Below are 17,116 nucleotides of genomic sequence, written 5' to 3'. Positions count from 1 at the left end.
TGTATATCTGGGAAACTGTGGATCCTCCCTTTCTTTTGCCTGAGCTGGAGGAAGGACTGGGTAAATGCTTCTCCTGAAGCTCAAAATAGTTCAAGGTTTGAAAGAGCGTAAGATGTCTACAGGACCTGTACCTGTGTTTTTGGAAGTAGAATTGCAGAAGTGTAAAGCGTGCTTTTAATTAAGGTAATACATAAAGCTTCTGGGCCAACTTCCGCTCTGGTGCCAGTGAACATAGCTTTATTTAATTCTGCCAAGTTATGCCAGGGTTGAATTTGACCTGCTGTGTAAGGGTGGCACAACTGAGCTCTAGTTAATTAAGGTCAAAATAGTGCTTGATTCCTTACTCGAAACTCCTGCCCCAAGGGCAGCACAATCTGTCTCTGCACTCCTTCTAGTGCAGGGACCACTTTGTCCTACCACCTCCAGGAGAGCAACCCACCTCCAGCTCCAGGAAAGGGTGGGAGAGTCCCCTCCTTGTTTGCACCAGCCAGCAGAACCAGCTGCAGAGTGTGGAGCAGACTATATCTGTCTGATGGAGGGTGCAGTGTTCTTGTTTCCTTTGTGCACCTGGGACAACCAGGGACCCATTGTGGGCCAGTGCCTTTTAGGTACAAACTGGTCATGACATTTAAATACAGCACATTGTGCTAGAGGTCAGGCTACCTTTAAAAACCATGTACTTAATAGGTGATATGTCACCAGCTACAAGTGTCTGTAGATCAGAGAACATAAAATTAGTTGTGCATGTTTCCACAGCTGTTAAAATACTTTACTAGGGAAAAGAGAAAATTATATCTATCAAATGTCAATGAAGGCGACCTTCAAGTGTTACAAATATAAGATAGTCGTAGCCACTTGCAAACCACCATAATTCCTTGGCTTATTCCATTTATTATTCTGTTTAGTCTTGTGCTCTTGTTTAACACACCTACATTTGAGTCAAATCTTGAGGTCCTCCTTACTCCATGTTTACTCAGTCATTACTTAGGCAAATGTGACCTTGAAGTCTGAAAGTTTTGCTTTGGTAAAGAATGAGTAAAAAGTGAGTAAGGGTTTGCACATTTGGCTCGTGGCACCCAAGTGTACTGTATTGCCTTAAATACGTGGAGCTGGGCAGCAACATCCAAATAGCTGGGACATCTAAGCTCGGATACAGCATGTTAGTAAGATCAATCAGAGTAACTTGCGGGATATGTTACTCTGATCAGTACTGGCATATAGAAAAGTTGAAGTACATTGAGTCAGGAGGAGAAATAAGATTTCATGCCATGAAAATTGGAATGTAGTGTGTGTTTTGAGAACACATTGCACGTGAGCGTTCCGCTTGCCTTACCGCTTGCTGAATAGCTTTCTCCAAACCCTTTTGTTTGAAACACAAGACATCTTATGCCTCCTATGTGGATTTTTTTGGTCAGATCTTGAGTCAGTTCATTTCCAGGTGAGCATCCAATTTTCTTTTCGGTTGTTTTTGCCTCTTCCTTGTCTTTAAAAAAAAAAAAGAAAGGGAGGGGGAGAAAATGTTATTAATACAGCATCTGAGAAAGATCAACAAAAAACTTCTGGAAAGTACTAATACCCTTGTGAACGTGCCAATAGATAGCAGCAGTACATATCCTGACCATTATAGGCTTAAATACATCATCTGTCTCAGTTCTGCAAACTAAAACAACAATATCAATCTTAGCCTCAAGGCACTAATTCAGAAAGCCCCTGTGCCGTAGTACATGATGACACACATGAGTGTTTCCTTAGAAACAAAAGCAAACAGGTTTTCTTTTTTCCCTGGCTGGACAATATCCATCCCCAACATGCCTGTGAGCAACACTCACCATTAGATAAATTATGTGATCCTTGTGTTTACTTGGAGGTGACTTGCTCAGTGACAGTTGTTAAGTCTCGGAGTGGTAGCCGTGTTAGTCTGTATCAGCAAAAAGAACGAGGAGGACTTGTGGCACCTTAGAGACTAACAAATTTATTTGAGCATAAGCTTTTGTGGGCTAAAACCCACTTCATTGGATGCATGCAGTGGAAAATACAGTAGGAAGATACATATATATATATTCACAGAGAACATGAAACAATGGGTGTTGCCATACACACTATAATGAGAGTGATCAATTAAGGTGAGCTATTATTAGGGCCGGCTCCAGGCACCAGCATTCCAAGCAGGTGCTTGGGGCAGCGCTGTGAAAGGGACGGTGAAAGGGACGGCAGTCTGTGTGCCTTCAGGGTGGTGTCTCGTCTTTCCGCGGCAGCGGCAATTCAGTGGCAGCTTTACCCTGTAGACTGTGCCACGGCGGCAATTCGATTACAGCTTCTGTCTTCAGATGTCCTGCTTGGGGCGGCAAAAACAGTAGAGCCAGCCCTGGCTATTATCAGCAGGAGAAAAAAACCTTTTGCAGTGATAATCAGGTAAAAAGAACGAGGAGTACTTGTGGCACCTTAGAGACTAACAAATTTATTTGAGCATAAGCTTTCGCGGGCTAGAACCCACTTCATTAGATGCATGGAGTGGAAAATACACTACAAAAACCTTTTCCAATTCCAATATGTCTTTTTTAGATGATGTAGCACAGAGGTGATACTAGAAACTTTTGTAAAACACAAACACTGTGATTTAGACCAATTCAGTGAACCAATTCAGTTAAAGTAAGAATGTAAAGCTTTGTCCATTCCTTCAAATAGAAACTTTTAAAAGTTAAACCAGTGTTTGATCTAACTTTTCTGAGTTGGTTCCTAAGCAGCTCAGTAAAGCTATGGCACCTACGTGCCACTGTGATGGGTGCTTTAAGACCCAAATATGGTAATGAGCACATACAAAAATATGTGTACACCCTTTTGCACATACCTAGCAGAGGTGCACATGTGTTTCAATTCATGCTGGAAAATCAGGGTTGCCCATAGGGAGAGCCCTCTCGCTTGGGGACTTTCTCCTTTGGGAGAGGCATTGCATGCTTAGCATGTGATTAAGGAATGAAGTTCTCTGTACAGGCACAAAGCATCGCCTGAAAGCAGAATCTTGCTCTTGTAGCCTGTTGTTCCTCCTATTTCCCAAGGCAAACCAATGAAGTGTGAGAGGGAGGAAGAAGGAATCAGACAGTCAAGGAAGAAAAGTCCTTTCTGGTTTTTGTTTTTTGGGGACCAAAATGGGCTGAACTGACAGCGAGCCCTCTTGCAGCCCATCATGATCATCCTTCCAGCTCTCCAGTAGGCTCCAGTCAGTATCTCCTGTGTGAAAGAGGTGCCAATGCTCATACTGGATTACTCAAAACAAAGTGCATTCTGTACTTTCAAATTGATCCACTGCTCCACTGCTCTAATGGAGCTATGCTGAGTTACGCCAGCCAGGATCTAGCCTGCAGTGTAGAGGCAAGGGTTAGCATGTTCTTTGGAAATGCATCATGAACCTAATTCCTTGTGTGCCGTTTTAGGTGCTCATAGATTATGCTGTTTACTAGAGGTGCAAGTAGCTCCCACAGTAGTCTCTGGGGGGAAAATGCAAGGCTCTAGGACAGCATTCTGAATATTTAGGCTGGGATTTTCAAAGGAGACTAAGAGAGCAAAGCACCCAGATCCCATTAGAATTGAACAGAAGTGTAACTCCCTTAGACTCCTTTGACAATCCCAGCCTTAGACAGCATTGTCATACTTTCTATTTAGAGCAAAGCAAAGTTTTATTTCCAAAATGTCTCAGCACCCAAAGAAGCCGACTTCTTGCTATTTGCCCTACAAGACTCTAGCACCGTGAGGAGTGTCAGCATGACATACCTACCCAAGCCACCCCAGTTTAAGCCCTGTCCTCCACTGAGTATTTTGTAGAAATCTGACTTGCTGTGTAAAGTAGTCTGTCCCGCAGTTCCTTTTATTGCTGAGGACAGGACTTAGTGTATCAGTAATTCTTCAAAGAGCAGGGTAAGCAGTGTATGTTCAGCAACTACTCTTGAGTAGTTAATGTTTTTCTTTTAATCTGTCTCATGAGTGCTTATCACTGAAAGAAGAGATTACCACATGTAGCATGACGGGAAACTGCTTGGCACACACATTTAAAAGAATTAACAAAATAAACAGCGCCAAAGCAAAATTACCTTATAAAATGGCATATTGTGTCCTTTGAACTGGTTTCAGCTGGTGCCAAGAGCATCCAAAAATGAGTAAATGGGGAAATGTCTCTTTGGCGTAACTTTCCTTCATGTCAGTCTTGGCCTTTTATAGTAATGACAAAGTACCAGCCATGACTGACTCTTTACCTGTCTTTCTAGTTTGTGATTCATGCCTGGCTAGTCTTATAGTGGAGCTGTTGTTGCTTCTGTCTATAATACATCATAAACCATGCTAATCATGATATCGATGTGCCATCTCTTTCACCCTGTCCTCCCTATCTTTGGAGAGGGTTGTGGTGTTTATGGTTTCAGTAGAGAGGCCCTGCACCCAAGTACCCCTAGCTTTAGGAACATATGGATTTACCTCAAGTTCATTTCTAATAGAATTTTTTTTTAAATTAATTACTTCACTGGGTCCCCCCAGCTTGTGTTCTTCTTTTAAGGGTATGTCTGATTTTAATAAATTGTATGCAATAGCTGTACACAATTTTATATCTGGAAAGCTTTCACCCACTTTAAAAAAAAACAGCTACATTTCAGTTGTTGACACTTTTCTTGTCTTGACAGTGACTGCACCATATAATCCAGTGCTGCCAATCAGATCTGAACAAAAGAAATAGCAGTTGTCTGACTGTGAATCATTTCTTCACCTTGATTAATGTAAGTATTGAGTTTGTACAAATAATCCTGACAATTTGAGACATGCCCAACTTTCTTTTGCAACAAGTACTAAATGTTTTCCATCCAATACTAGGACACAACCCCTTTGGGCAATGTCATTTATTTTAACACTCTGTTTTTGGGAGTGAGTGTCATAGAGTACAGTACCTCTAAACAGAGCTAGTCAACGTCTGCAAAAAAATAAGTATTATCTGCAGATGAAACCTAAACCAAAATCCATGGAAATCAATGGAAAGGTTCCAGTGGAGTCTGGATCTGGCCCATATTACTTAGAATTTTAAGTGAGTTCTCCTTTTTCCTGTGATTGCAGCCCTTTTGTATTCATTTTCTGGAAATATTCTCATGAATGCATTTACGGGAAGAAATGTTCAATGGAACAAAGGACGTTTAAGCAAGCACTGCAGCATATTTGTGGAAAGCAAATTCTGAATTTGCAGTTATGTGTATTTGCACCAGAAACCTGATGCTAGGAGTTGTGTTTATCCAATTAGGGGACAGAAACATGTTGTGTATCCAATGTCCAATCAAAACAGCTCAAGTGTTTCATTCTATACTGCTTGGAAACAATCTACTGTGTAAAAGTTTGTCACTTCAACTGACAAATTCACAAACAGAAGAAGAAGCAATAAAGTAAATTATTCATTACAAATTACTTGTCCAGCTCTGATTCCATGTCATTGGTTCAAATCTGTCACAAGCTGGTATTAGTTACTGAAACACACTGTCATGTGATAGCACCTAATTTGTTTACATACGAGTTCATGGCTTCACTCCATTTCCTAGTAGACAGGCATTGTCAGAAAACTATGAGCATTAGCCCTAATTGGCTAATTAGCCTCAGCTTCCTGGCCAGGGACTGAATCATCATGGAGTTCCTCCTCAGTCTTAGGGCTTGTCTACACTACCACGCGGGGTCGATCTAAGATATGCATCTTCAGCTACATGAATAGTGTAGCTGAAGTTGACGTGCCTAGATCTACTTACTGTGGTGTCTTCACTGCAGTAAGTTGACAGCTGATGCTCTCCCATTGACTCCGCTTGCGCTCCTCGTTCTGGTGGACTACCCGGAATCAGCGGGAGAGCGCTCAGCAGTCAATTTATCATGTCGATACTAGACGCAATAAATCAACCCCTGCTGGATCGATCGCTGCTCGCTGATCCAGCGGGTAATGTAGACAAGCCTTTAGAGGTGTCATTTCCTCTAGGCTGAGATGTATTGACAAGGACACATGGGGATTGCTCAGCTGAATCTATGGGTAGTCTACACTTGGAGTTGGGGTGTGATTCCCACCTCAAGGAGACATTCCCCTGCTAGCTCTGATCAAGCTAAAAATAGAGTATAGCTGCAGTAACATGAGAGGCAGAACAGGCTAGCCACCCCGAGCATTCCCCTGTGGTGTTGGTGGGTATGTACTTGGGGCGGCTAGCTCCTTCAACTCCGTATGATGCCATGGCTACAATCTGTGACCTAGAGTGAGTATGTGTCCTCAAGCAGGGGATCTCATCCCTAGTTCCAAGTTTAGACATAACCTAGGACAGGACTTCAATTTTGCAGGTCAAATGGACTAGTATCTCTCAGCAACATTACATTTTCATAAGCAGACAACACGTAGACAATCAAATTTGACAATTCTGGCCTCAAGTTAGGCACCTACATCTATAATGTCAAATTTAATTGAACACCCCGGTTCTCACTGGCGCTAAGCAGCCACAGTTCTCACTATCCTCAGTGGGAGTGGTGAGTGCTCAGCAGCTCTGGAAATGAAGTCACTTATTGAGGTGAATAGAACTGTGAATAGAACTAAATTTTGGCACCTATATTTGAGGGGAGGGATAGCTCAGTGGTCTCAACATTGACCTGCTAAACCTAGGGTTGTGAGTTCAATCCTTGAGGGGGCCACTTAGGGATCCAGAACAAAAATTGGGGATTGGTCCTGCTTTGAGCAGGGGGTTGGAGTAGATGACCTCATGAGGTCCTTCCGATTCTGTGTGAACATTTTGGCAAATTTGGCTAAAGATTCTAATTGACGTGTAGCTGAGATCAGAATCTGGCCCAATGTGTATATGAGAATATGCCTGGGTTTTATACATGATAAGAATGTTGAAAGGTTGGTAAGGTTTCAGAAAAGAGCTACAAGAGTGATTTGGGGACTAGAAAATCTGCCTTACAGTGAGAGACTTAAAGAGCATACTCTATTTAGATTATTGGAAAGAGTTTTAAGTAATAACCTGATCATCACCTATAAATTACACACAGAAAAGATATCTGGTAGTAGAAGACTCTGTAATCTGACAAAATCCAATGGCTGCAAGATGAAGCTACCCAAACTCAAACTAGAAATAAGGTGCAGATTTCTAACAGTGAGAGTAATTAACCATGAGAACAACTTCCCAAGGGAAATGTGGTAGATTTGTGAAATCTTTAAATCTAGATTAGGTGTCTTTCTAAGAAATATGATCTAGTTCAACCAGACATTAGTCCTTGATGCAGGACTAACTGGGTGACATTCTATGGCTTGGGCTATGTAGGAGGTCAGGTTTGATAGTCACTGATCCCTTTTACAGTGTTGCCAACTTCTGCAATTCTAGCCCAACTCTCACAATAATTGATGTTTAACATAAAGTGTCAGTTCCTGGGGACAATGGGTTACATGAACATCTCTGCTTTCATTTAAAAAAAGAACTTTCTACTGTTTATGGCTATGGAGAGAAACTTGAAAATGTGACTTATGGGTGAAATTTTTCAGACAAAACATTTTTCCAACAAATAATGTAAATTTGGGTCTACCGAAACATTTCACAAATGTGTGTTGACTTCACCGAATTGTTTCGGTTGAAACCCCTTCCCCCCAAACAATGGAAACATTTTGTTTTGACATTTTTGAAACAAAACGTTTTGAGTGTTTGATTCAAAATGACTTTTCAAATTTTACTTCAGTTTCATTTTAATAAAAAGGTTAAAAAAAACCCCTCAAAACCGAAAAGGTTAGTTTCAGGTTGAATGAAACATGTTGTTCAACCCAACGTGAATTTTTTTCAAGTTTTTCGGTTAGCTGACCAAACCAGAAGAATCAGTTACTCACAAAGTTCTACTCAAGTGCTCTCCAAAGGTTCAGAAACCAGAAGGCGAATAGAACCAACAAAGTATTATTTTTAACCCAGTCTCATGATTTATAACACAGTCTAATGAGTTTTAGGGCCTGACTCATGATATTTCATTGTCTTGTGTTATCAACGATGCCTTAAGGGCTTTGAAATCTCTGAGTCGCTACAACAGAGCCTCACTAATTTGCACTGACAAGTGGGAAACCCATAGCAAACTAAGGACTAAATTAACAAATAATTTTCAACAGCAGTGCATCACAAAATGGTCTCTGATCATTTAGCTGAACAACTAAAGCTCAGTTTTAATTGTTTAAATGCTGTTGTATATTTTGTAATAGTGAAGCCTTAGTAATATGAGGCCTCACAACATTACACTTCTAGTAAATCTTTGCTGAGAAATTGGAAGAGACTGCCAGGATTTTGTGCAAATTATAAATCATGCACGTTAGTGACTTGTGAATTAGTGTGGTTTTACTGTAACTGTCTTTATAGGTTTCTAGCTCTTTTTTAATCTGTGGCCCTGTTAGCCATGGTTTTCAGCAAACTGTGTCTTTTTAAATTTCCCAGGCTAATGCATCATGCTTAATTACATCAGTCACCTCCTGTATTCCTATAACTGAGTTTAACTCATTCTAGCAATGACTTGTCACCTTAGCAAATTCAGAAAGACCTGATTTACTGCATAGAGCCTGTTAAATACAACTAGGATGGTAAACCTTCAGATTATTTTAAAATATTTCTCTGTATTTGATGATTTATAAATCCCATGTAACCCATTTTCTTTCAACAATAAATGACAAGTGGAAAGCCCCTCCTCAGCTCTCTTCCCAGGACCCTGACAGTCTGGGAAAATTTTCCCTTTAGGCCACTTGCCTATTTAAAGTGTAAAGTCTGATTGATTTTACAAGAGAGGAAGAAAGAGTGAGGGTGTCATTGTGTTTCAGAACCTTTATCAGGAGTTTGGGCAGCCCCGTCATGGGTAATTTGCTTGTTAGCTTGATGAGAGACCTCACGGGTGTTACGGAGAAGAAGCTATATGGGATATATGGAGTATTTGAAGATACACATCCACGATACTCTCTCTCTCTGTGTGTGTGTGTGTGTGTGTTGGAGAAAGATGACATAAGTACATAATATAATTGTTTGACTAATGATTTGCTAATGCCATTTCAGGGAAAAAGAAATGGAGGATTTAGTCCCCCTCTACACCTACCCACATTTCTGTTCTGAGGTAGAAGAATCAGTATTGTTAATAGAGTATCAGCTAGGGACCCCAACTGAGATCCGAGACCATTGAGCTGGTGTTATAAACACACACAGGAAATAAAGTTCTTGCCACAAAGTTCTTACTGTCTAAATCAGAGATATAGACAAAGGAAATGTCCGTACCTCCATTTTACAGGTGGGGAAATGAGGCACGGGGAAATTATGTGCCTTGTCCAGGGTCCCACAGGATGTCAGTGACAGAGCTGAGAATTAACCCAGATCTCCAGAGTACCAATTCAGTGCTTATGATGAGTTCACATTATGGTATCAGCTAGAGCGTTAGGGCCAGAACTCAGCTTGTGTAAATCTGTGTAGCGTCCTTAAAGTCAGTATATTTACTCCAGCTGAGAATCTGGTTCATAGTATGTATACGCTGTGATACTAAGTATTCCTTTCTGTGGAAAAATCTCTACCATTAAAGTCATTGGGAGTTTTAGTATTGGCTTGTGTGGGAGCAGGATTGAGGCAGACTTTTTATCCATCAAATAAAATGGAGACTATCTTAAAAAATCAGTAATAAAGTGGAGAGTTATTATACTCAAATGCATGTACATTATGCCCATCGCCTCAATATTGGAATACTGGAAAGAAGAAGCAGAATCAAAACCTTGTTATTCAAACAAAATATATTTTCTTTTTAGCTTGTTTTATTGCGGTTCAAAAGAAGGAAACACCTGATTTTGGGGCAGGGTGGTGAAGGTCAATGTGGAAGCTTCCTGGTTCTCTTACCAATAAGCAGAAAAGCAGGGAGATGCAAAGCGGTTCATGGGAGTAGAACATAACCATAGAACTGGGATCTCAAACAGAGGGCAGATGACCGACAGGAGACCTCGCAAGGTGGATGTCTTCCTGGGAGGGTTTGTGTGGAGTGTCAGTGTTTAAAGGATTTCAGTGTAATACCTATATATGCAGAACAGAAGTCAATGAGATAAGTAAAGAGGCCCAAAGTGTGTCTTGAAGGCAGTATTTAAAATGTCCTTTAAAAGGGTTGTCCTTGTACATGTGGTTTATAAAACAGCATGATAGATTATCCTTCCCCAATAGAAAAAATGAAAGCTATTTAACACAGTTTTCTGGTTAGTCTGCATGAAGATAGTACAGCTGCTTCTACAACTATGATACGCATGGCTGTAATATAACACATACAGTACTTCAGGAAAAATTGCCTGCCTTAGGAATAGCTAGAAAGTTTGTCTTATAATAGTAACACTTCCCTGTCAATATAAGTAGATTTCTTTGTGTGCTTGTTTAGCACATGTGAAAAAATTGATTTCACAGTGGGTTTTTTCCCCTTGAAAAAAACACCTCTCTTTCATAGTGAAAATTTACTTTAGATTTAAGATTCAGGTACCAGACTTTCAAACTATATTGTAATAAAAAGATGAAAAATATTTTCCTTCTCTCCGTTTCTTTCTTTTTACACTAGTAAGAAAGGCACCCTTCCACTTGTTCTCTAGGCACCTCTGATACATTACAACAAAATAATTTAAAATCCAACATAATCTTCATATCATATAGCCAAAATCCCCCCCACAGATTGATAAATCAAAAATACCCCACCCTTTTTATAGCTCTTGCCACGCTCCCCCCTCCAGAAATGATGAAAACCTTGTATGGACTTTGCAACATTCCCAAAAGGTCAACAGATTTAGTTTATTTTGGACCCAGGCGGATGGAAAATGAATTCCAAAGTTGAATATGGATAATATTTTGTGGAAGTTTCTGTCACAGACATACAGTCATTGAGTGTTTTGGCTGGGAAAGGGGTTAGTGGAGAAGTTCCTTCCAGGCCACCGAAAAAAGGGGGTGAGCATTAGAGTGCTGTTCAGGCATATCAGAACAGGAAAGGGTTAAAGTTTAACACTAAATTAAATTCTTATTAAATCCTAGGGCGTTGTGGGTGGCTCAGGTGACTTTCAGAGTCTGCCCAAATGCTCCATATCCAAGTCTGTCAAAATGAAACGGCGTATTCAGTTCAGCAGAGACAGGATTACCATGTTCCCCAATGCGAGGGCATTGCCCAAACTTCATCGCCCTTGCTGCACAAAGAGGAGAAGGCTAGCTGCTCCCTCTTAAATGACCCAATGGAACCGTACTCACCTGGAGACAAGTGGCTCCATTAGTATCCTTCCACCCCTTCAGTAGGGAGGCATCCTTCACTAAACTTTGTTTGGATGTTATAAAAAGTTCAATCTAGGGCAAAGTTCTGGCTTGTTGTTTTAACTGAGCCACTTCACCCACCCCTAAGAGATGGAAGATTAACTTGGAACCTGAGTGTCTCGCATTCAAATAGGTACACTGCAAAAGCAAAAGGTGCTTGTTTATTTTACAATACATTTATTTCCTATATTAGAGTAATATTTTAGACCACAAACTGACGGCCCATACAGTTAGCTAGTTACATGGTGCTGGTTCATCATCTGTATTCTCAACTACTCAATTGCAAGAAAAGACAGTGAATACTATATTGAATACTTTTGGAATATTGCTTTTCCAAGTAAGCATTGCTTGAGTTGCAGCAGGGATATCAAGTGCTTGTGAATGGGAGGGGAGGCGATCCAGGCAATCATAAACAGGAAGGGAGGTGTTCGGGTTGGCAGGGGTGGTGTGCACAAGACAAACACGCTATTAAAATGTGGTCCATTCAGTGAAAAAGTTGGAGAATCCCTTTGTTAGATTATATGTTGGATGCCAGTTTAATTGTGAACAGCGAATTGTATCAAGTTATGTTCAGTTGCTATAAACAAATATAGATGAAGTGATCTGGTACGTGAGAGCAGATGATAGATCCCTCACACATTGTTCACCTGTTGGCTAAGATATAAAGCAAGTGTATAATGACTGTTCTGTTTTTTCCTCAGTAACAGTTAGCTCAAGATTTTCCAAAGTGACTAGCAATTTTGGCTGCTTCAATTTTCAGGTGCCCAGCTTGAGACTGTCATGCTCTGTGGGAAATAGAACCCAGGCTGCGGGATGGTCAACACCTCCACGCTGCCATCCAGAAGCCATGATATGGGTGTATGCATCATCACATAGACCTTGGAGATAAACATCACCTTGGAAGGCTGGACTGACAGCTTCCCTTGTGGCCCCTGATTGGCCCAGGAATCCCAAGAAAAGTTCCAGGAAGTGTTTGTGCAACTAGATGAACTCCTCAGACAGTTGTAGTGATGGACCTATCTCTCAGCTTGCTCCTGACTCCAACTTGGAATCTGGCTTCTGCCCTTGAAACCTGACTCAGATCCTGACCCTCAGTTTCACTACTTGAACTCTACCTCTCACTTTGTCCACTGGCTTCAGTGCTTGGACTCTGGCCCCATTTTTTGACCCCTGGTTTTGGTGCTTGGACTCAGACGCCAGCCTTGACCCCTGGCTTCAGTGCTCGAACCCTGACCTAGGCTTTTGGATTTGGACACCAGCCCTGACCGCTAAGCCAGACTGCCCAAGCCTTTGTCATGATAGCGACTCTAAAGGGATCTGTTTTGCAGAAAGTGCCGAGCACCTGTCCTAAAAAAACCAGACTCTTTTAAAATGTGTCAGATTGTGTATCCAAAAACAGAGGCACCCAAAGTCCTACGGCTACCTGGGTCTCCCATATCCCAAGCGACAGCTCTAACCCCAGGACTAGAGAGTCAGTCTCGCTCGCTCTCTCTCTCTCTCTGGGCTAGTGAACAGTTAATTACTTATACAAAGTGGAACAGCTCCAGCAGGGGAGCTTGAGAGAGAAAAAAGTTTTGTTGAAAAATTTTCAACCAGCTCTGTAAAATTGCCAGTGTGGAAAATCTTGGCCATCCTCTTTAAAAATGAATCTTCAGGTGAAAGACATTGTCAGGAATGGGGCCTTCAGCTGTGCCAATCTTCAGGCAACCTACCACATGCAGCAGGCCTGTAGTACACCACCTGATTTGTTGGAAGAGTCAGCAGACCAGCTCTTAAGCCCAGCAGCAGCAGCCGTTCAGCGGCTGCTCAGAGCATTCACCCATGGCCGCAATAGCTCCTGAGCCTGCTTGTTCCAGGCCAGCCCTGCTCCTGCCTTGCTCCAGCCTTGCCTCACTTCAGGTAACCCAGTTGTGACCCCCAGCTCTGATTCCTGATTTCAGCTCCGACCCTGGGCGCCTATTTGGCTCCAACCAGTAGGCATGACCGCCCACATCTCAGTTTCTGATAGTTTGAGCAGGACAAAACACCAACAATCAGGGAACTAAAGCTGATACAGTGAGCATGTATTCTACAAAGCCCAATCTCTCTCTGACGGAGATAGTGGGAACTCTACAGATGTTGCAGGCCCAGGTTCCCACCCTCCAGGTGCAGAATGCCGTCCTGCAAGCTCAAGCCACACCACCTTCAGCTCCAACTCTGGCTCAACCACAAACCGAAGCTGCTCCTGCCTGACACATTTGATGACAATCACACCAAATTTTGTAGGTTCCTAAATCAGCATTGGCTCCTATTTCTGCTATGCCTGCAGTCGTACCCAGCTGGCCAAACCCAAATGGCATTGATTATCAGTTTACTTACCAGGAAGGCCGTGTCTTGGGCATCTCTGCTCCTGGAAAAATCAATATCACTTCTGGGACAATTTGAGGACTTTGTTCTTTCCCTGCTGAGAGGGGCAGCAGGGAAAGGAGCAGAACACCAGCAGCTCCTTCAGTGGCTGTACCGCCCCCTGTCCCGCCCCCCTCCCCCCAGCCCTGTCTTCTGGCAGGGCTGCAGCTGGGAGCCAGAGGAGACCCTGCCTGGAAGGGCTGGAGGTGGTACAGCTGCGCCAGAGGAGCTGCCGGCGTGGGGCCAACCCGTGGCCCCAAATTCTGCTGCTCCTTTTTCCAGTGCGCTGTACCAGCTTGTGATGGGGCACACTTGCCCCACACTGGATGGAAAAGAGTTAATCCTACATTGTGGGCTGAGGAAGCCACACACCCTCCACTCTACTGGGCATGCTCCAGGTGTACCAGTATAAAAAGGAGAAGCTCAGCTCAGTTGGGGCTGACTGCCGTGGAGGAAGGACATACGCTGCCCGCTCCAGCCAAGTCTCAGCAGAAGCCTGTGACCTTAGGAGATGCCGCAGCCCAGGCGGATGCCAAGGCAACCCCGGAGGCCTCGCAGAGTTCGGAGGAAGGGCAGACCAGAGAAACTAGAGATAACAGGGAGGCCCAGACCACAGCCGCAGGGACGATGGCAGGAAGCAGCCCCGGGGAATCCGATGAGTGAGCCGAAGCCTTGAGTCAGCATGTTTCGGTAGGAGCCTTTCCCTGCTGACTCAGTGGTCTGCGCTATGGCCACTACCAGGGCCCTGGGCTGAGGTCTGGTGGAGAGGGAGGGCCTGGATTCCCCTGCTAGGGGGTACAACCCCTTCCCGTGTCTGACATTGGCCTCTAGACCTTACTGCCCTACAAGCAGGTTCTAAATTATTGACTTGGGCCACTAGGCCTTACTACCCTGCGACAAGGAGCAGATTTCCTGACTCTGGCCATTGGGCATTACTGGTCTGCAAGGAGGGACTAGATTATTGACTTGGGCCTCTAGGCCTTACTGTCTTCCGAGAAGGGGCATATTTCCTGACTCTGGACATTAGGCCTTACTTCTCTACGAAAACGGGCAGATTGATGGGCACTGGCCCCTAGGCCATACTGCCCTGCTGATAAGGGTGAGCGTATGGACTCGGGTTGGAAGGGATGTAGACTTAAGAGATCTATGCCCCACCCCTTTAAAGAGGCGGGCACACTCACCCCACACAGAACGGGGTTTCCCCCCAACCCTGTCACACACCTATACATATCTTGCTAGTAGGGCGTACCGGACCACCCTACTTGTGCTGCTGGTTGTCCTTGGCATCCCCTGACTAGTTGCCAATGATCTGGGCATGTGTTGGCAGTCAGGCATGGTACGCTTTGACTCCCCATTTTGCTCACAGTCCTGTTTTCTGAGAGACAACTCAGTACCAGCGATGCTTTGTGGCTTACTCAGTCCTCCAAAGAATTCAGAGACATGAAGAGAGGATCCAAAGGTAACTCCAGCAACACCCATTGCTTCCTCAATTGCTCCAGGGATTCCTGTTAAATATCAACATTATGCTGACGTGTTCAACAAAAAGAAAGTCGACGCCTGTTGCAGCTATGACTACCCAATTGACCTGCAACCAGGAGCAGAGACTCCCTTCAGGTGCATTTATTCCCTCTCCAAACCCAAACTACAGGCCCTCCAGAGTTATCTCAAGGTAAACCTGTAGAAGGGCTTCATTTGCCCCTCCATGTCCCCAGTGGGGACCCCCAATCTTCTTTGTGGCAAAAAAAGATGTCTCCCTCTGGCTTTGTATGGACTACCAAACTCTGAACAAGATTACAATCCAAAACTGGTACCAAAACCAAAACCTTACTGCTTATTAGTGAGCTATTCAAAAGATTCAGGTCTGTCAAGGTCTTCACAAAGTTGGACTTCCACAGCACTTACATCCTTGTGAGGATCTGGGAGGGAGATGAATGGAAGACCACCTTCTGTACCAAGTATGGCCTCAAAAAATTTGAGTATTCGGTCATGCTGTTTGGGTTGTGCAATGTCCTGGTGACCTTTCAGCATTTCATAAATGACATAGGTACACACTGGACCAGTTTGTCATAATTTACCTGGATGGCCGCCTCACTTTTTCCAAAAGTCAGGCCCTCCACAATCATCACGCCCACACTGTCTTGGAGAGACAAAATCACCTTGAGAAATGCTAGTTTGATAAAGACAGTGGAATTCTTGGGATATATCATCATACCTGAGGAATTTACCATGAACCTGTGCAAGGTGGTGGCAATATCTGACTGAGCCATATCCAAGGATGTACACAGGGTGCAATGATTCCTAGGGTTCACCAGTTGCCACAGGTGGTTTATTAAAGGATTCTCTAGTCTGGTTGCACCCATAATGGCGGTCCTGCAAACTAATGGGCAAACAGAGTCAATCAACTCTTGGAGCAGTTTCTTTGCTGTTTCTGAGTTACCACCAGGATAACTGGCTCCCCCTGCTGTGCTATGCTGAATTCGCATAAACAATGCAATCCATGCCTCAGCCCAACATAGCCCATTCTTTGCAAGCTATGGCTTTCACCCCTCTGCTTCCACCCAGACTTATCTGCAAGTTCCCCAGTATTGGCTGCCATGGATTTAACCTTCCACCTACACCAGGAGCATCAAGAGCTCAAGGAACAATTGAAATGCACCAAAGAAGCGATAAACACCATGAGGCCCCAAGACTGTTGGGGCACCCCAAATCTGGCCATGGGGGACAAGGTGTGGCTTTCTGCCCAGAACCTTAAATCGAGCCGTCCATCCACCAACTAGACTACCAATATCTGGACCCCTTCAAGATTATAGAATGGGTAAACCCAGTTGTCTTCAGGTTGCAGATGCCTAACAACTTGAGGATCCACCCCATCTTTCACATTTCACTTTTAAAGCCCTAAACTGAGAACCCAGACCGCTCCAACCCACCAGCACCACCCATAACAGTCCATGAACAGGAGGAGTACTTGGTCCACCGAATCCTCGACACTCTGCAAGTTAGGGGATGACTCCAGGAGCTGGGGGACTGGGAAGGCTACATTCTGGATGAGAACGTCTTGGGAACCGGTAAAGAACATCCATGCTCTGGACATACTGTGAGAGTTCCATCGGAAGTGCCCTGTGAAACTGGGTGCTGGGGCCCTTAAGAGGCACCCAACTTTGCCCCTGCCTTCCCTCAATTCAGATAACTCCGCTCTGACCCTTGGTTCTGGCATCTGACCTTTGACTCTTGCTCTGACCCTTGGGTTATATTTTTGGCTACTGACCGTGGCTCTGACCACGAGGTGTGACCTCCAAAATTCTGGACAATCAGGTGGTTTTGAACGCAGGATTGGAAGCCCAGACCTCCTGAATTCTAATCCTGTTTCTGCTACTAATTCACTATATGACCTTGTACAAATCAATTAAACTCTCTACTTC

General features: G+C 43.7%; 1 long non-coding RNA gene across 1 annotated transcript; it reads right to left on the bottom strand.

Moving 5' to 3' along the window:
* Positions 1-11,342, bottom strand: LOC311520847. Its single transcript, XR_014711715.1, has 3 exons — positions 11,253-11,342; positions 1,334-1,483; positions 1-131 (listed from the first exon to the last, which is right to left on the bottom strand). It is a non-coding gene; the product is annotated as an uncharacterized lncRNA (long non-coding RNA).
* Positions 11,343-17,116: the final 5,774 nt, after the last annotated feature.

Source organism: Lepidochelys olivacea, assembly GCF_965140295.1.
Source record: "Lepidochelys olivacea isolate rLepOli2 genome assembly, chromosome: 5".
Taxonomy (NCBI): domain Eukaryota; kingdom Metazoa; phylum Chordata; order Testudines; family Cheloniidae; genus Lepidochelys; species Lepidochelys olivacea.
The sequence above is the reverse complement of the archived record's forward strand: the minus strand, read 5'-3'. Positions and strand labels throughout refer to the sequence as shown.